The sequence below is a fragment of the Gossypium raimondii genome, chromosome 9 (genome assembly GCF_025698545.1).
Source record: "Gossypium raimondii isolate GPD5lz chromosome 9, ASM2569854v1, whole genome shotgun sequence".
NCBI lineage: Eukaryota > Viridiplantae > Streptophyta > Magnoliopsida > Malvales > Malvaceae > Gossypium > Gossypium raimondii.
This window is the reverse complement of record NC_068573.1, coordinates 30,933,220-30,946,404: the sequence shown is the minus strand read 5'-3', so window position 1 is coordinate 30,946,404 and position 13,185 is coordinate 30,933,220. Positions and strand designations below refer to the sequence as shown.

At 26.8% G+C, this 13,185-nt stretch overlaps 1 long non-coding RNA gene and 2 other non-coding genes across 3 annotated transcripts; all 3 read right to left on the bottom strand.

The window, feature by feature from the left end:
• Positions 1 to 3,965: 3,965 nt before the first annotated feature.
• TRNAY-GUA (transfer RNA tyrosine (anticodon GUA)) lies at positions 3,966 to 4,055 on the bottom strand. Its single transcript is given in 2 exon segments — positions 3,966 to 4,001; positions 4,019 to 4,055. It is a non-coding gene; the product is annotated as a tRNA-Tyr (tRNA).
• A 3,213-nt stretch (positions 4,056 to 7,268) lies between these two features.
• LOC105797896 (uncharacterized) lies at positions 7,269 to 8,006 on the bottom strand. Its single transcript, XR_001134845.2, has 2 exons — positions 7,844 to 8,006; positions 7,269 to 7,602 (listed from the first exon to the last, which is right to left on the bottom strand). It is a non-coding gene; the product is annotated as an uncharacterized LOC105797896 (long non-coding RNA).
• A 4,224-nt stretch (positions 8,007 to 12,230) lies between these two features.
• Positions 12,231 to 12,320, bottom strand: TRNAY-GUA (transfer RNA tyrosine (anticodon GUA)). Its single transcript is given in 2 exon segments — positions 12,231 to 12,266; positions 12,284 to 12,320. It is a non-coding gene; the product is annotated as a tRNA-Tyr (tRNA).
• Positions 12,321 to 13,185: the final 865 nt, after the last annotated feature.

Here is a 13,185-nt window from a genome sequence, read left to right as displayed (position 1 = left end):
AAGAGAAAAAAAATGGTCTCGAATTGTGCAACCCATTGGATCAAACTCATAACTTTGGACTTTTGGTAAACTTTTAATCTATTTTTATTTATTTATTTAGTCCATGTATTTAAATGATATCTCATTTTAATTAAATTAGCATCTTTAAATAGCCTTTTAGAATATTATTATGTTAACTTTATTTGCAATTTTTAATTTAAAATCATTTCAATACATAAGGCAACGAATCGGTTTAACATTAAGCCATTGATTTCATTGCTATGTGGGGTGGATATCTTGGATTTTTGTTAAATACGGGACACCCTTCTAAAAATTAAAAAATTCAGAAATTCAGAAATTCTCGTTTTTTAAAAATAAAATCTTTATTTTTGTAATTACTCGTAAATTATCAAATTGCATTTTAAAAAATATATATAGAATATAATAATGTGTAGTTTATCAAAATTTTTAATTTTCTATCGGATCACAATTAAACATTAAATTGAACTCGTATTTTTAAAATTTAAGACAACACGCGCTTAGTGAGATACCGATTTCGGGTGTCACGAGGGTGTCAATACCTTCCTCGTGCGTAACCGATTCCCGAACTCTGATTTTCTCTGGATTTTGACGCAGACCTAAAATCGACTCTTCGTAAAGGAATTTTAAAACGAGAATTTAATAGGTGTCCGATCATACCTAGAAAAAGGATCGGTGGCAACTCCTCTTTTTAAGTAAAATTGAGACTTTTTCCAAGTTTTCAATAACCGTCAATATAAGATTTCCTTTCGTAACAACCTCAACTAGTGAATGTGAAAATTTTAAGTCGCTACAAAACTTTTTGAAAAGGTATTGATTTTTATTGTGACTGTTCAATTTTTGTTTCAAGTCCGTAAGCAAGAGTGGTATTGATCTTGAAAAAAGTATCAGTGAAAATTGTATGGGTATCGATACTTTATAAAAGGTATTGATACTTTTTGTAGGGAACAATTTTTCAATCGATTTAAAAATGTTTCAATTGACTTAAAAGAGTTGAACCATTTTTGAATTTTGTCCAAACGTGTTCTAAGTGTTCAAAACATTTTCTAAGACGTTTAGACGTTTTGAAATGATTTTTATGCTTTGAACTTTATAATTTCTTTGTTCAAAAATAAATTTTAATCAAAAACACTTTTATTTGTTATATCATAAAACATTTTGATAATTATAGTAGCATCTTGAAACTCAGGTCTAGCGACTGGACCGAGCGAGGGATGTTACTTGTCAAGTTCTCTAGGAAGATTTGAATCACGTTGGTGCTCCACTTGGAGTTGTGGGTTGTGCTAGATGGATTGGAGGTGGGTTGGGCTAAGGTATTCCGACAGGCGATTGTGGAGAGTGATGATATTGAGGCCTTATAGTTAGTATTTCGAGGATTGGGAGGGGAACATGTATGCTTGTTGGTTTGACGAATTATGGGCATGCTTTAACGGTACTGGACTATCAAGCTAGAGAAGCAAGAGTTTGTAATACTACTGCAAATTTTATGGCTAAGTGGGTACATGGTGCTGATGATGGTTTGCATTTGGTGGGGAAGCCGCCGAGGAGCTATTGGAGGCTGTTGCACTCAGACTTGGGCATGGTTGCTAGAGTTGATATAGTGGAATAGTAGGATTTGAGATTTTTTTCAATTTTTTCATTTAAAAAATATTATAAATATTATAAATACAATAATAAATGCATAAAATTTTAAAATACTATATGTTATTTTTAAAAAATTCAATTATAATAAGTAAAATATACTTGTGTAATTCAAATAATTTCTTTTTCTATTTTAAAGGCTTACATAGATGTTTTTCTTTTTAAAACGATGGTTTGATATTTCTAGCTAGCCTTGTATGACTTGACAAGTATAATAATTTATCATTCAGATTTTCTTTAACATGTAATTAATTAGTCTATGCTTAAAATTTGTTTAATCTTTATTTATAGCATTAATATTTTTGGGTTAGGGCCGACCTTGGGGTAGTTTGAGAGTGTGGCTGCCTAGGGGCCATGGCTGGAAGGGGCCCAAAAAAAATTTCGGCTCAAAAAAAATTTTCTTTAGTTTTTAACGTGAAAAAAAAAAGTTTTAACATTTTCTAAATCTTCTAATCGACACTTCATTGCAGAAAGAAAAAAAGGAAAGAAAAGGAACCGTAATTTTTATTTTGTTGTATTACATTCTATAATCTTTTCTTAAAAGGGATCCCAATTTATTGTTTGGTCTAAGACTCCTAAAATATTAAAACGGACCTACTATGGGTTAGGTAATCTTGAATTTAGATTTTAAGTTTTAATTGTTTTTCAAATTATTTTGAGTTTAAATCATAGTTTCGATCACTTTAAATTTACGTTAATTTAAGTTTTAATTATTGATTTATCTTAATTAAATTAAATTAAATCATAATTTATTGAAATGAGTGTGAAGACATATTACTAAATTAGGTGGTTTGAAAATGAGAATAGTGACTAAGGGGATTAGGATTCTATGAATGGAGTAGAAAGAAATCAATCAAGTCGATTTTGTCCCTCATCCCAAACACATGCATTATTGTTGTTAGAATATGGCATAATGAGTCAGACAAGAACATCCAAGGAACATATATATATATATATATATATAATGATGCTTAATTTTCAAGATATATACTAATTATGGATTAGGATATTGATAAAGTTGAATGTTTTGTGCCCTAAAATGATTGCAATAGATGTGTATGATTGGATTGAAATATTCAATCCGAGATTTTACTTCTAACCTACCGTTACCCAAAATCATCATCATGATGAATGAAATGTATTAAGTCATTTAAAAGATGATAATAATTAAAAATTATTTAAAATCTCATGTATTATCATGATGGTTAAGGTGTTCATCAACTTAAATATGGTCAGGTTTGAATCGTTCAAGTCATGTTGCTATTAAGGTTTTACTATTTTCTTGTAATTCACTAAAAAATTATTTGACTAATTAAGAGACTTCTCTTTGTAGCTACTAATTGAATAACTTACCATTATACTTATGGGGCTAATATTTTTTTAAAATAAATGTTTTGTTTTAATTAATATTTATTATTTTTGGCATAATAAATTTTTGGCCCTTCAATTTTATAAAAAAAATAATTTTAGTCATCCATTTAAGTTTTTGTTTCTTTTAACCATTGATCTTGCATTTGTTCTGTCAAATCACCCAATATTTGATGGAAAGTTGACATTTTTAACTTTACTAATATGACATATATGTAGATTACCACGTAGATAACACATCAATATTTAATTAATTTTAAATTTTAAAATTAATTAAATGCTAACTTGTCATCCACATGGCAATCTACATGTATGAAACATAAACAAAGTTCAAAAAATGTTAACTTTTCCATTCATTTTGGAGCAATTTGACAAATAACTCAAGTTTAAGAGCTAAAAATGCGAAAAATTAAATAGAAAGCTAAAATAATTTTTTATAAAGTTGAAGGGTCAAATAAATCATTATGCCTTAATTTTTAAACATGATTCACATTTAAAATATCATTTAAGAAATCATTTTTATAAGAAAATTCGGGGATTTAGTATTAAAAGATAGCCTTAACTGTATCAAATGTTGTTAAACTTTTATCCAAATTTAATTGTTTTTTATTTTAAATTTTAAATTAGTTCCTAAATTAAGTCTTCAAAACATTAATAATGTATCAAGTGGTATATTATTAATTTTAATTTCAGCTATATAATAATTCAAAAATACATGAAATTTTTTATGGGTATAATATATTTTGTCTATATTATAAGTAATTAAGGGAAAGTTGTAAGATTTGAATAAAATTTTAATATAGAATAAATAATTGGTAAAGGGTTTAAAATGAACTTTACTATAGGGATTCAAGGTAGACTTTTACCATATGCGTTACAAAATCTGAAACATCATTCGTGGATCATTGTTGAAATTAACCCGAAATAAAGCAAAAATTTCCGACCTGCCGGATTCGAACCAGCGACCTAAGGATTACTTTGAGTGACCTCACTACAGTCCTCCGCTCTACCAACTGAGCTAAGGTCGGACGATGTTCACAATCAAAGAATATACAAATATATATCAAATGGAAGGGCTTTCTCAAAATGTTAAGCTTCTAAATTAACTCAATTCAAAACTGACCTAAATTAACTTATCCCTCCCCCTAAAATATGATAATTTTTCCATTTTGGTCCTTTAAATTAGTAAATATAAAATTGTACTTTAACCCCCCTAAAAATAATAAAATTTTAATTTAATTTTTTAAAAATTATAAAGATATAGATAATTTAATTTCAACTCCTAAAATTCCTACTAATAATATTATCTCATGTACTACTTAGGCTACCTTTAGATCTCACATCAAATACATATATTATTTTTAATCTATACATACTTCACAATTTTGACTGGAGTTTTATGCTCCAATCGTAAGAGTTAATTTCACATCATAATTCACATTACCGTAGATTGAATCCAAAACATTAATCTCATCACTATAAAAACTAATATCATTGTTTTAATTTTACCAAAATTAATCTCATCCCTATTCAAATAAACCATTATTTATCTAGATTTGATTGAGATATGCATTTATTGAATAATTTTTAGAAGTTAAAATGTTTTCTATGGTGTCCTTGGGAGGATTTCACGTATCCAATATAGTTTCTTAGCAACGTAGGCATTATAAAGACAAATAACATAAAGCATTGTTAGAAAAGATAACCACATACTTCGAAAGAATTAATTTTCATTGATTGTAACACGAATACGGAAGGCACCTTAGTTACACCCTAAAAAATAATCTACATTCTATTATGATATTACTCATTTGCAACATGTTTATCATACTTCTGAATAAACATGTCATTTGGGTGGATTAAATTGCTTTTCATTTGCATAAATTTAGATCAATTTAATTTGAGTTTTAAGATTTTTTAGTTAATTTTTGGTTTGGATCAATTTAAGTTTAGGGTTTGAGAATTGAGATTTTTATTGAATTGTTTTGGATTTAAACCATTTGAAGTTTTGGTCACTTGGGTTCAAGTAATTTCAAGTTAAATTGATCCAAATCTAAAATAATTATTTTTAGAGTACTAATTAAATAATTTATATTTATATTTATATTTATGGATCTAAAAATTAAAATAAATATTTTATTTTTAATTAATATTTAACCATGATTAATATTTATAATTTCACTAATTTTTATCATGTGTGATGCATGGATTTACTGTACATATTTATTGAATTATATTTATTTATTAATTCAAAATAACTTTAAAATACGTAATGTTTGAGAAATAAAATGATTAAAGATAAAATCATATAAATATGATTGCTTGAAAAATCATATAAATATGGAGCTAAATTTTAAAATAAATGTTTTATTACAATGTTCGTAAAAATCATCTATAATATTTTTAGGCTTAATACCATTTTAGCCCATGTGTTATACTGAAATTTTCACTTTGGCCCTTTTACTATTTTTCAACCACTTTGCCCCCATAGATTTTCATTTTGTCACTCAAGTTAACCCCTTCTACAGTTTCTGTTTAAAAAAATGATGCACTGCCATGTGTAAACAACTTTTAAATTTTACTTAAAAGTCCAAAAAATCATTAAAATCCCAAAAATATGAAAAATTAGAAATTTATAAAATTAAAATCATAATATATTTTAGAAATTTATAAAAATGATTTTTAAGTACAAGTATGTGAAACTTCCAAAAAAATTATAAGCATGAGCTTTCTTTGAAATTTTAGGTTTTAGAAATTTTACAATTTCATTAAAATTTTGAATAATTTTATGGGTTTTTGGGCAAATTTTAGGAATTTTTTTGTATTTTTAAAGAAACTTGAGTATTTTTTAATATAAAATACCATCAAATTCTTAAAAATTTTCACAAAATTATAACATTTTCTAAAACCCTAAAATTCCAAACAATTTTTTCATTTTACAATATTAATTTTTTTGAATTTTACCATATTTATAAGTAACCCTAGTATAAGGTTTTTATTTTTATTTTTATTTTTCTAAAAATCTTAAAATTCCAAACTAATAATTTTTTTCCGTGACTAGTTTCGATTGACTTAAAAATTTTAAAAATGTAAAAAAATCATTAAAATCCCCAAAAACCATAATTTAAAAAACAAAAATCTTAAAACACAGGAAAACCATAAAAGATCTTAATTTATTTTTAAAATTATAAAAAATAAAATTACAAGTAAGCAAAACCTCAAAAAATTTAAAAAACTTATAATTTTTTTAAATTTGAATTTAGGATTATTAGAAAATTTTAGAATTTTATGAAACTTTCAAGAAATTTATAGTATTCTTTTACTTTAAAAACTTATTTTTTAAAAATCATTAAAATGAAAAAAACCTAGAATATCATAAAAATACCATAAAATTCTTATTTTTAATAAAATACTAAAATATTATAAAAATCTAAAATTCAAAAAGAAATCAATTTTAAATTTTATGATATTTTTAAATTTTGGAAGTTTCACATGCTTATAAATTATTTTAAAATAATTTTTATAATTTTCAAATATATTATGATTAATTTATTATTTTATGTTTGCATTTTTTTGGTTTTGAATATTTTATTATTTTAATTAAATTTTAAATATTTTTATTTTTAACATGTGACAACATGTCATCGGTTGGTTTAATATTTTAACAAAAAAGAAGTTAAAGGGCAAACTAACCAAAAATAGTAAAAGGGCCTATGTGAGAATTCTATTATAGTACAGAGGCCAAAATGGTATTAAGCCTATTTTCTATATGATATTAATTTAACAAAATAAATATTTAAGTATGTATTTTTTCAAGAACTTTAATGTATACCAAATAATTATACGTTTATGTTAAAAATTATCGTTATTACATAAATTTATAACTATTTTAAATTTTAAAATAATTTAATTAATTAATATATAAACCAATATAGAAAATAAAAGAATATACATAACATATGTATATTTGTTTAAGATATTGTGTCTCACATACTCTGTATGACTTTTTAAAAATAGTATTACCATAATTCATTATAACCATTTAAAACGTTTAAACTAAAATAAAAAATACTATAAAATATTTTTTTAAATAAAACTGAAAATTTTATTTGCATATAAAACCAATCAATTTCATTGAAAATATAACTGGACAATATTCAATTTAATAAATATTTTAAAAATTATTCAAATTCATCCTTACAAATAAGCAGTTATTTTAGAACCGAATGTAACAATTCAAATTTAATAAAAACTAATATCATAAATTAAAAAATATATTGTACAGGCCCATTTTAAACAACCAACCCAAACCCAACAAACTAAACCAAGCCCAACTACCCAGGCCCAAATACAAGCCTAACCACACCAAAACCAAAGCCCAAATCAGCAACCCAATACCCAACTAGCCTAACCCACTAACCCTCAGCCCAAATACCCAAACCTAGCCCAAATCAGAAAACAACAAAAAAATGTAACCCTAACCCTAGGTGCGCCGCACCTAGGGTCGTCCACTTGCTGGCCGCCGCTCTGCCACCGCCGCACGTCCCACGTCGCCCACTTGTGCCATCAAATCACCTGCAAGAAGAAAGAACACGCAAGTAGCAAACAGAAACAGAAATGACAAGTAAAAAAATATGTAAAAAATGGCTATATAAAAGCCATTCGAAAATGTAAAAGGGGGTTCTTCGAAAAAAAAAAAGAAAAATCTGAAGAACAAAGATTAAAAAAGCAATAAAAGGTCACTCTTTTTTATTTCGTTTTTATTTATTTTTTTATTTCGAAATATAAAATAAAACAAGAAAGGAGGCATTTTTACCCTCTTTTACCGACGTCGGAGCGATCAGGAGGACGAGGAGACCATTCGGCGGAGAAAAGGAGACTTTTGGTCTCCCCGCCGCCGCGCGCGGCTCCGGCGGTCAACGGCCGGGCCCTTGGCCGGTTTCTGGAGAAAGGGAGAGGGTGTGAGAGAATTTCTGGTTTTTTTTGGAAGAAGAGGAGAAATGAAAATTTGAGAAAAAAATTTGTTTTTTATAGAGGGTTGAAACGGCGCCGTTTTGGGCCTTAACCCCAGTGGCCAAAACGACGCCGTTTTGGCCTTAATGCCCTTTTACCCGCGTGTCGACCCGATCCGACCCGGAGGATCCGCGTGTTTTTGAGCTTTGGGTTATTTATCCCTTTAGCCCTTCCGCTTTTAAATAGTTTTACAATCAATTGCCTTCTGTTTTTTAATTCGCCCAGTAATTTGTTTCGATTTGCAATTTGGTCCCCCGAAGCTACGTCGTTTTAAAGGCATGGATAAATTTACTGTTTTGGTCTCTTCTTTTTTTGCGCGTCGCAATTTGATACTTGTCGCCTTTTTATTTTCGAATCAGCCCTGTATTTTTTATTTTATTTCGATTTAGTCAGTATTTTTAACATTTTTATTATTTAACCTTATTATTGTTATTATTTTTACTATTATTAATTATTATTAGTTTTATTTTCCTTTTTATTTATTTGTTACTATTATATTACTATATTAATTAGTTTGATATTATTTTCAGCTTTACTTTTATTCTATATATACATATATGCATTATGCACGTCCATATTTTATAATAATTTATTTTTACATACATACAAACGTATATATATATATTTTATAACCTATTTAATATATACATAAATATTCGTATTTTTTATACATATCTATATATATATATTTTCTCATGAATATGTATATACATATATATTTATTTATTTATTTTTATTTTACATATATTAAAATATGTATTTGTATATATTCTTTATTTTATGATTCATATATATACCTACATATATAGACTTTTTATATTTGATGATTGTTGTATAAGTATATATGTATATACATACACTTACATAATTTTTCATGTAATAATACGTATATATGCATATGTTTTTTATATTTTCATAATTTTATACATATATATAGATGTATATATATTTTATAATTTTGTTAATCTTATTCATTTATTTATTTACATGTCCGTCATTATTATTTGTTATGCTTCACATTTGTTTATTATTGTACATACATATTTTTCATGTTTTATAATTTTCATATATTTTCCTTTATTTTTATGTTCATTTATGTATGTATGTATATGTCCATTTTATGCTTTAGTTTATTTATTTATTTATTTGCTATGGTATATGCATGATTGATTTATTTTATTATTCGTTTCTCATCTTTTTTACATTATCATATTTATTATTCCATTATGCGTATTGACACCATACTTCAAAAATAAATTTTTCTAAATGAGACAATATTTAGCGTTTAGAAATTCGAGAAAACGTGCCCTAAGGTGCTGAGTGTCGATTTTTCTCGCTTAACCAAATGGCTTAATATCCTTTAAAAAATTTTAAAATAATTTTAAAAATAAGGCAATGTTTTGCGTTTGGGAAATTCGAGAAAAAGTGCCCTAAGGTGCTGGGTGTCGATTTTTCTCGTTAAACCAAATGGCTAAATATCCTTTAAAAAAAAATTCGAAATAAGGCAATGTTTTGCGTTTGGAAATTCGAGGGACGTGTCCTAAGGTGCTGGATTTCGATTTCTCGTTTAAACCAAATTGCCAAATATCCTCTTGAATTTTAATCCATGCCATTCGAGTTTTTTTTAAGGATCGTATTTTAAATTTCTTTAAAGTTTTCAATTTTCGACATTAAGACATTAAGTAATCAACTAGGTACCAATTTTGGGCGACGAGGGTGCTAATCCTTCCTCGTATGTAATCGACTCCGAACCCGCTTTTTCTCAATTTCGTGGACCAAAATCGTCGTTTTAATAAAATTAAATTGTTTATTAAAACAACCACTTTTCAAGGTGATCCGATCACACCTTATCAAAAAAGGATTGGTGGCGACTCCCGTTTTTGTTTTTCAAAACCCAAGTCGACCCCGTTTTTCATCCAAAAAATGGTGTCAACATATATATTAAGTAAATTAATTTCAATTATATTAAATTAATTTCAATTATATTTAGAGGAGGGATGAAATTGTGAAACAATCAATATTTGAAGAATTTATGCAAAAAAGGTGTGAACATGTGTCAAATAAGTTAATGCCAAATGTAAAAAAAAAAAAATCATGTGAACAAGTGTTTATTTATATTTGTAGCCAAAACCTTGTAATATGATAATATATATGTGTTATATGTCCATTCGGGCTAGGCAAGTGGCACTCTCAGAAAGTATTAGGTGGATAGTTGAAGACAGTTCTTCACCTCCTGCTAATCGGACTATCCTCGACCGTTCAATCTCTCAAACTAACCATCTGTCGTGAGACTATCAATTAATAGATGGAAGTCCCCTTCCATCTGGCTTCCAATTTACCATGATCAGACACCTACTTTTCAATGTGAATACTTTCTTTAGTGCCCACCTAGACATAACAAACTTGTACCATCTCAAAAGGAATAACATAATGGGTCTCATTATGCACGTCCATCACGTACTCCATGATGATAACCACCTTGCCACATCACTACTACCAGACAAGAAGACTTTCCCTATAAATAACCTCCAAATGGAGGGAAAAGGATTGTCTATCTCATTAGCAACCTTAAACACTTATTCCTTTACTTTTTGCCTTTTTTGCCTTCATGGCAACTTTCTTTTTCCTCTTGTGCTTTTTCAGTTTTCCACCTGTTTAGATGAATCGGTCTCTATTGCGTCAGCCCCTTTTCCTCTCTACCTCCTCCTCCCTTGTATAACAATATGATTTAAGAAATAATTTTTATAAAAAAATCTCACACAAAGAAGGAGCTTGTATTAAAAGATAGAGTTAGTCAGACCAAATTTCTTTGAACTCTGATTTATCAAGATTTAAAATGATTTTTAAACTTTAAAAATGTTATTTGAGTCCTAAAAGCGTTAATAATGAATGACTCAGTGAATTATTAGTTTACTACCATCTATATATTTATTCCATGAATCACTTTGGATATGGTGAGTTAAAAAATAATAAAATAATATTTAATCTTTAAATTTGGTAATTTTTACATTAATTGTGAATTTTTATGCACATTAATCACGAAATGTGGTAGCTTTTTTAATTTGATCTTTGATCTTTGGACTTGGATTCTATTAAGGTATGTAATGTGGTACTTTGACATGTACTTTTCTAAAATTTATAATTTCTTACAATTTTAATTATTCTTTAGATTTGATATAAATTTTAAAATTTTGGAATGATAACATGACATAATCTTATAGTGTCACATCATCGCATCTTAACAAAATTCAAGTTTAAGTACTAAATTGAGACTAACGTAGACAAAAAAAAATTCATGGACCAAATTGGAAATAATTTATCAGTCTAATGGCTAAATGTTGCATTATCCCAAAAAAAAAAGACAATCCTTCTAAATTTTGTTAATACTTTAACCATTCAATTAGAGTGTTTTGAAGACCGTTATAGAGATGAGCAAAAATCGATTTTAACCGAAAAGTTGTAGTTGGCTTTGGCAATCTTATCGGTTTCAACATCAATTTTTTCAATTTGGTCGGTCAAATAGACAGAAAAAAACCCTTTTGTGTTATATTATTTAAAATATATATATTACCCACTAAACGCAGCCCAATAAATTTAAACCGAAACCATTAATCCAATAACCTTTAAACCCATTAAATCTAATAAAATGTGACCCAATTAGAAAAAAATAAAAGCTGAACCCATTCCTATATTTTCTAGAATTTACTAAACAACCTATAGATTTTATAAAATAATCCCTAAAATTATAATTTTGCAATATTACAATTTAATCTTTAAAGTTCAATTTTGTATTGTTTTACAATTTTAGTCCCTGAAAACAGAATTTGGTTCTCCCAAAAACAACCCAGATTTTTCAGATTTTTATAAACCAGTCCCTTTCTCCCAAATTTCTAGATATTAAAATCATTGTAATTTGGTCCCTATTAACTTAAATCTTATCATGTAATATCTCTTTTCTAAATTTTCAAATAAAAAACACACAAACAAATATGAATTAAAAAAAAAGTCTCAATAACTCAAGGATGGTCAGTCGGTTTGAGTTTGATAGGTCTAGGTCGGTTAAGTCGGTTCCGAAAATAAACCGTCCGAACTGATTGTTCACCCTTAAATAGAGACCAATTTAAAATCTAAAACATCATTCGGGGACCATTGTTGGAATTAACCCAAAAAGATACTCTTGGAAAAATGAATCCGACCTGCCGGATTCGAACCAGCGACCTAAGGATTTCTTAGAGTAATCTCACTACAGTCCTCCGCTCTACCAACTGAGCTAAGGTCGGACGATGTACACCGGAGAAGAATTTACAAATATATAATTAAAAGGACTTTCTCAAAATGTCAAACTTTCAAGTTAACTCAACTCAAAACTAATGTCTAAGTGATCATGATTGAAAAGTAAAAACTTAAAATTATTCAAACAAAAAATAATTTAAGTCAATCCTCAAGTAATAAGTTTAATATTAAAGAATCTGTTAAAATCGAAAAATACACAATGAATTTAAGCCCACAAACAAAGACCTTAGCCAAAGATTCAAGTTTAATTTAAAATTTTAATATTTAGAGTCCGTTTGTTTACATGTAAAATGTTTTACTAAAATGTTTTCTACATTTTCTATATTTGTTTCACGAAAATAACTTGGTCAACGGAAAATAAGCTATTTTTCATGTAAAATGATTTGCCCTTTTGAAAAGCATAAGTTATTTTCGGAAAAGAGCTCATTTATAGGTAATTTTATTTTATATAAAACTTAACTTAAATCAAGCTTAATATTATTATATTGATAATAAATTTTATTTTATTTTAAAAATATTTAAAATATTAATATAAAATATTATATTTTTCAATATTATTAAACATACATGTTTAATTATTTATATTTATAATTAATATAATTTATTATTTTAATAAAATATTTAATATTTTAATTTATTTAAATAATAATTTTAAAACAATATTCTTCACATATTATTGAAAATATTCAATATTAACATTTTAATAATTATTATTTGTTATAATTATAAATATATATATATAATAAATGTTTTGTAGTATAAAGGTTAAGATATGTCATAAGTCTATGTACTCCACAAATTTGCAATTTAGTTTCTACATTTCTATTTTCAAGAATTTAGTCCATCTATTTT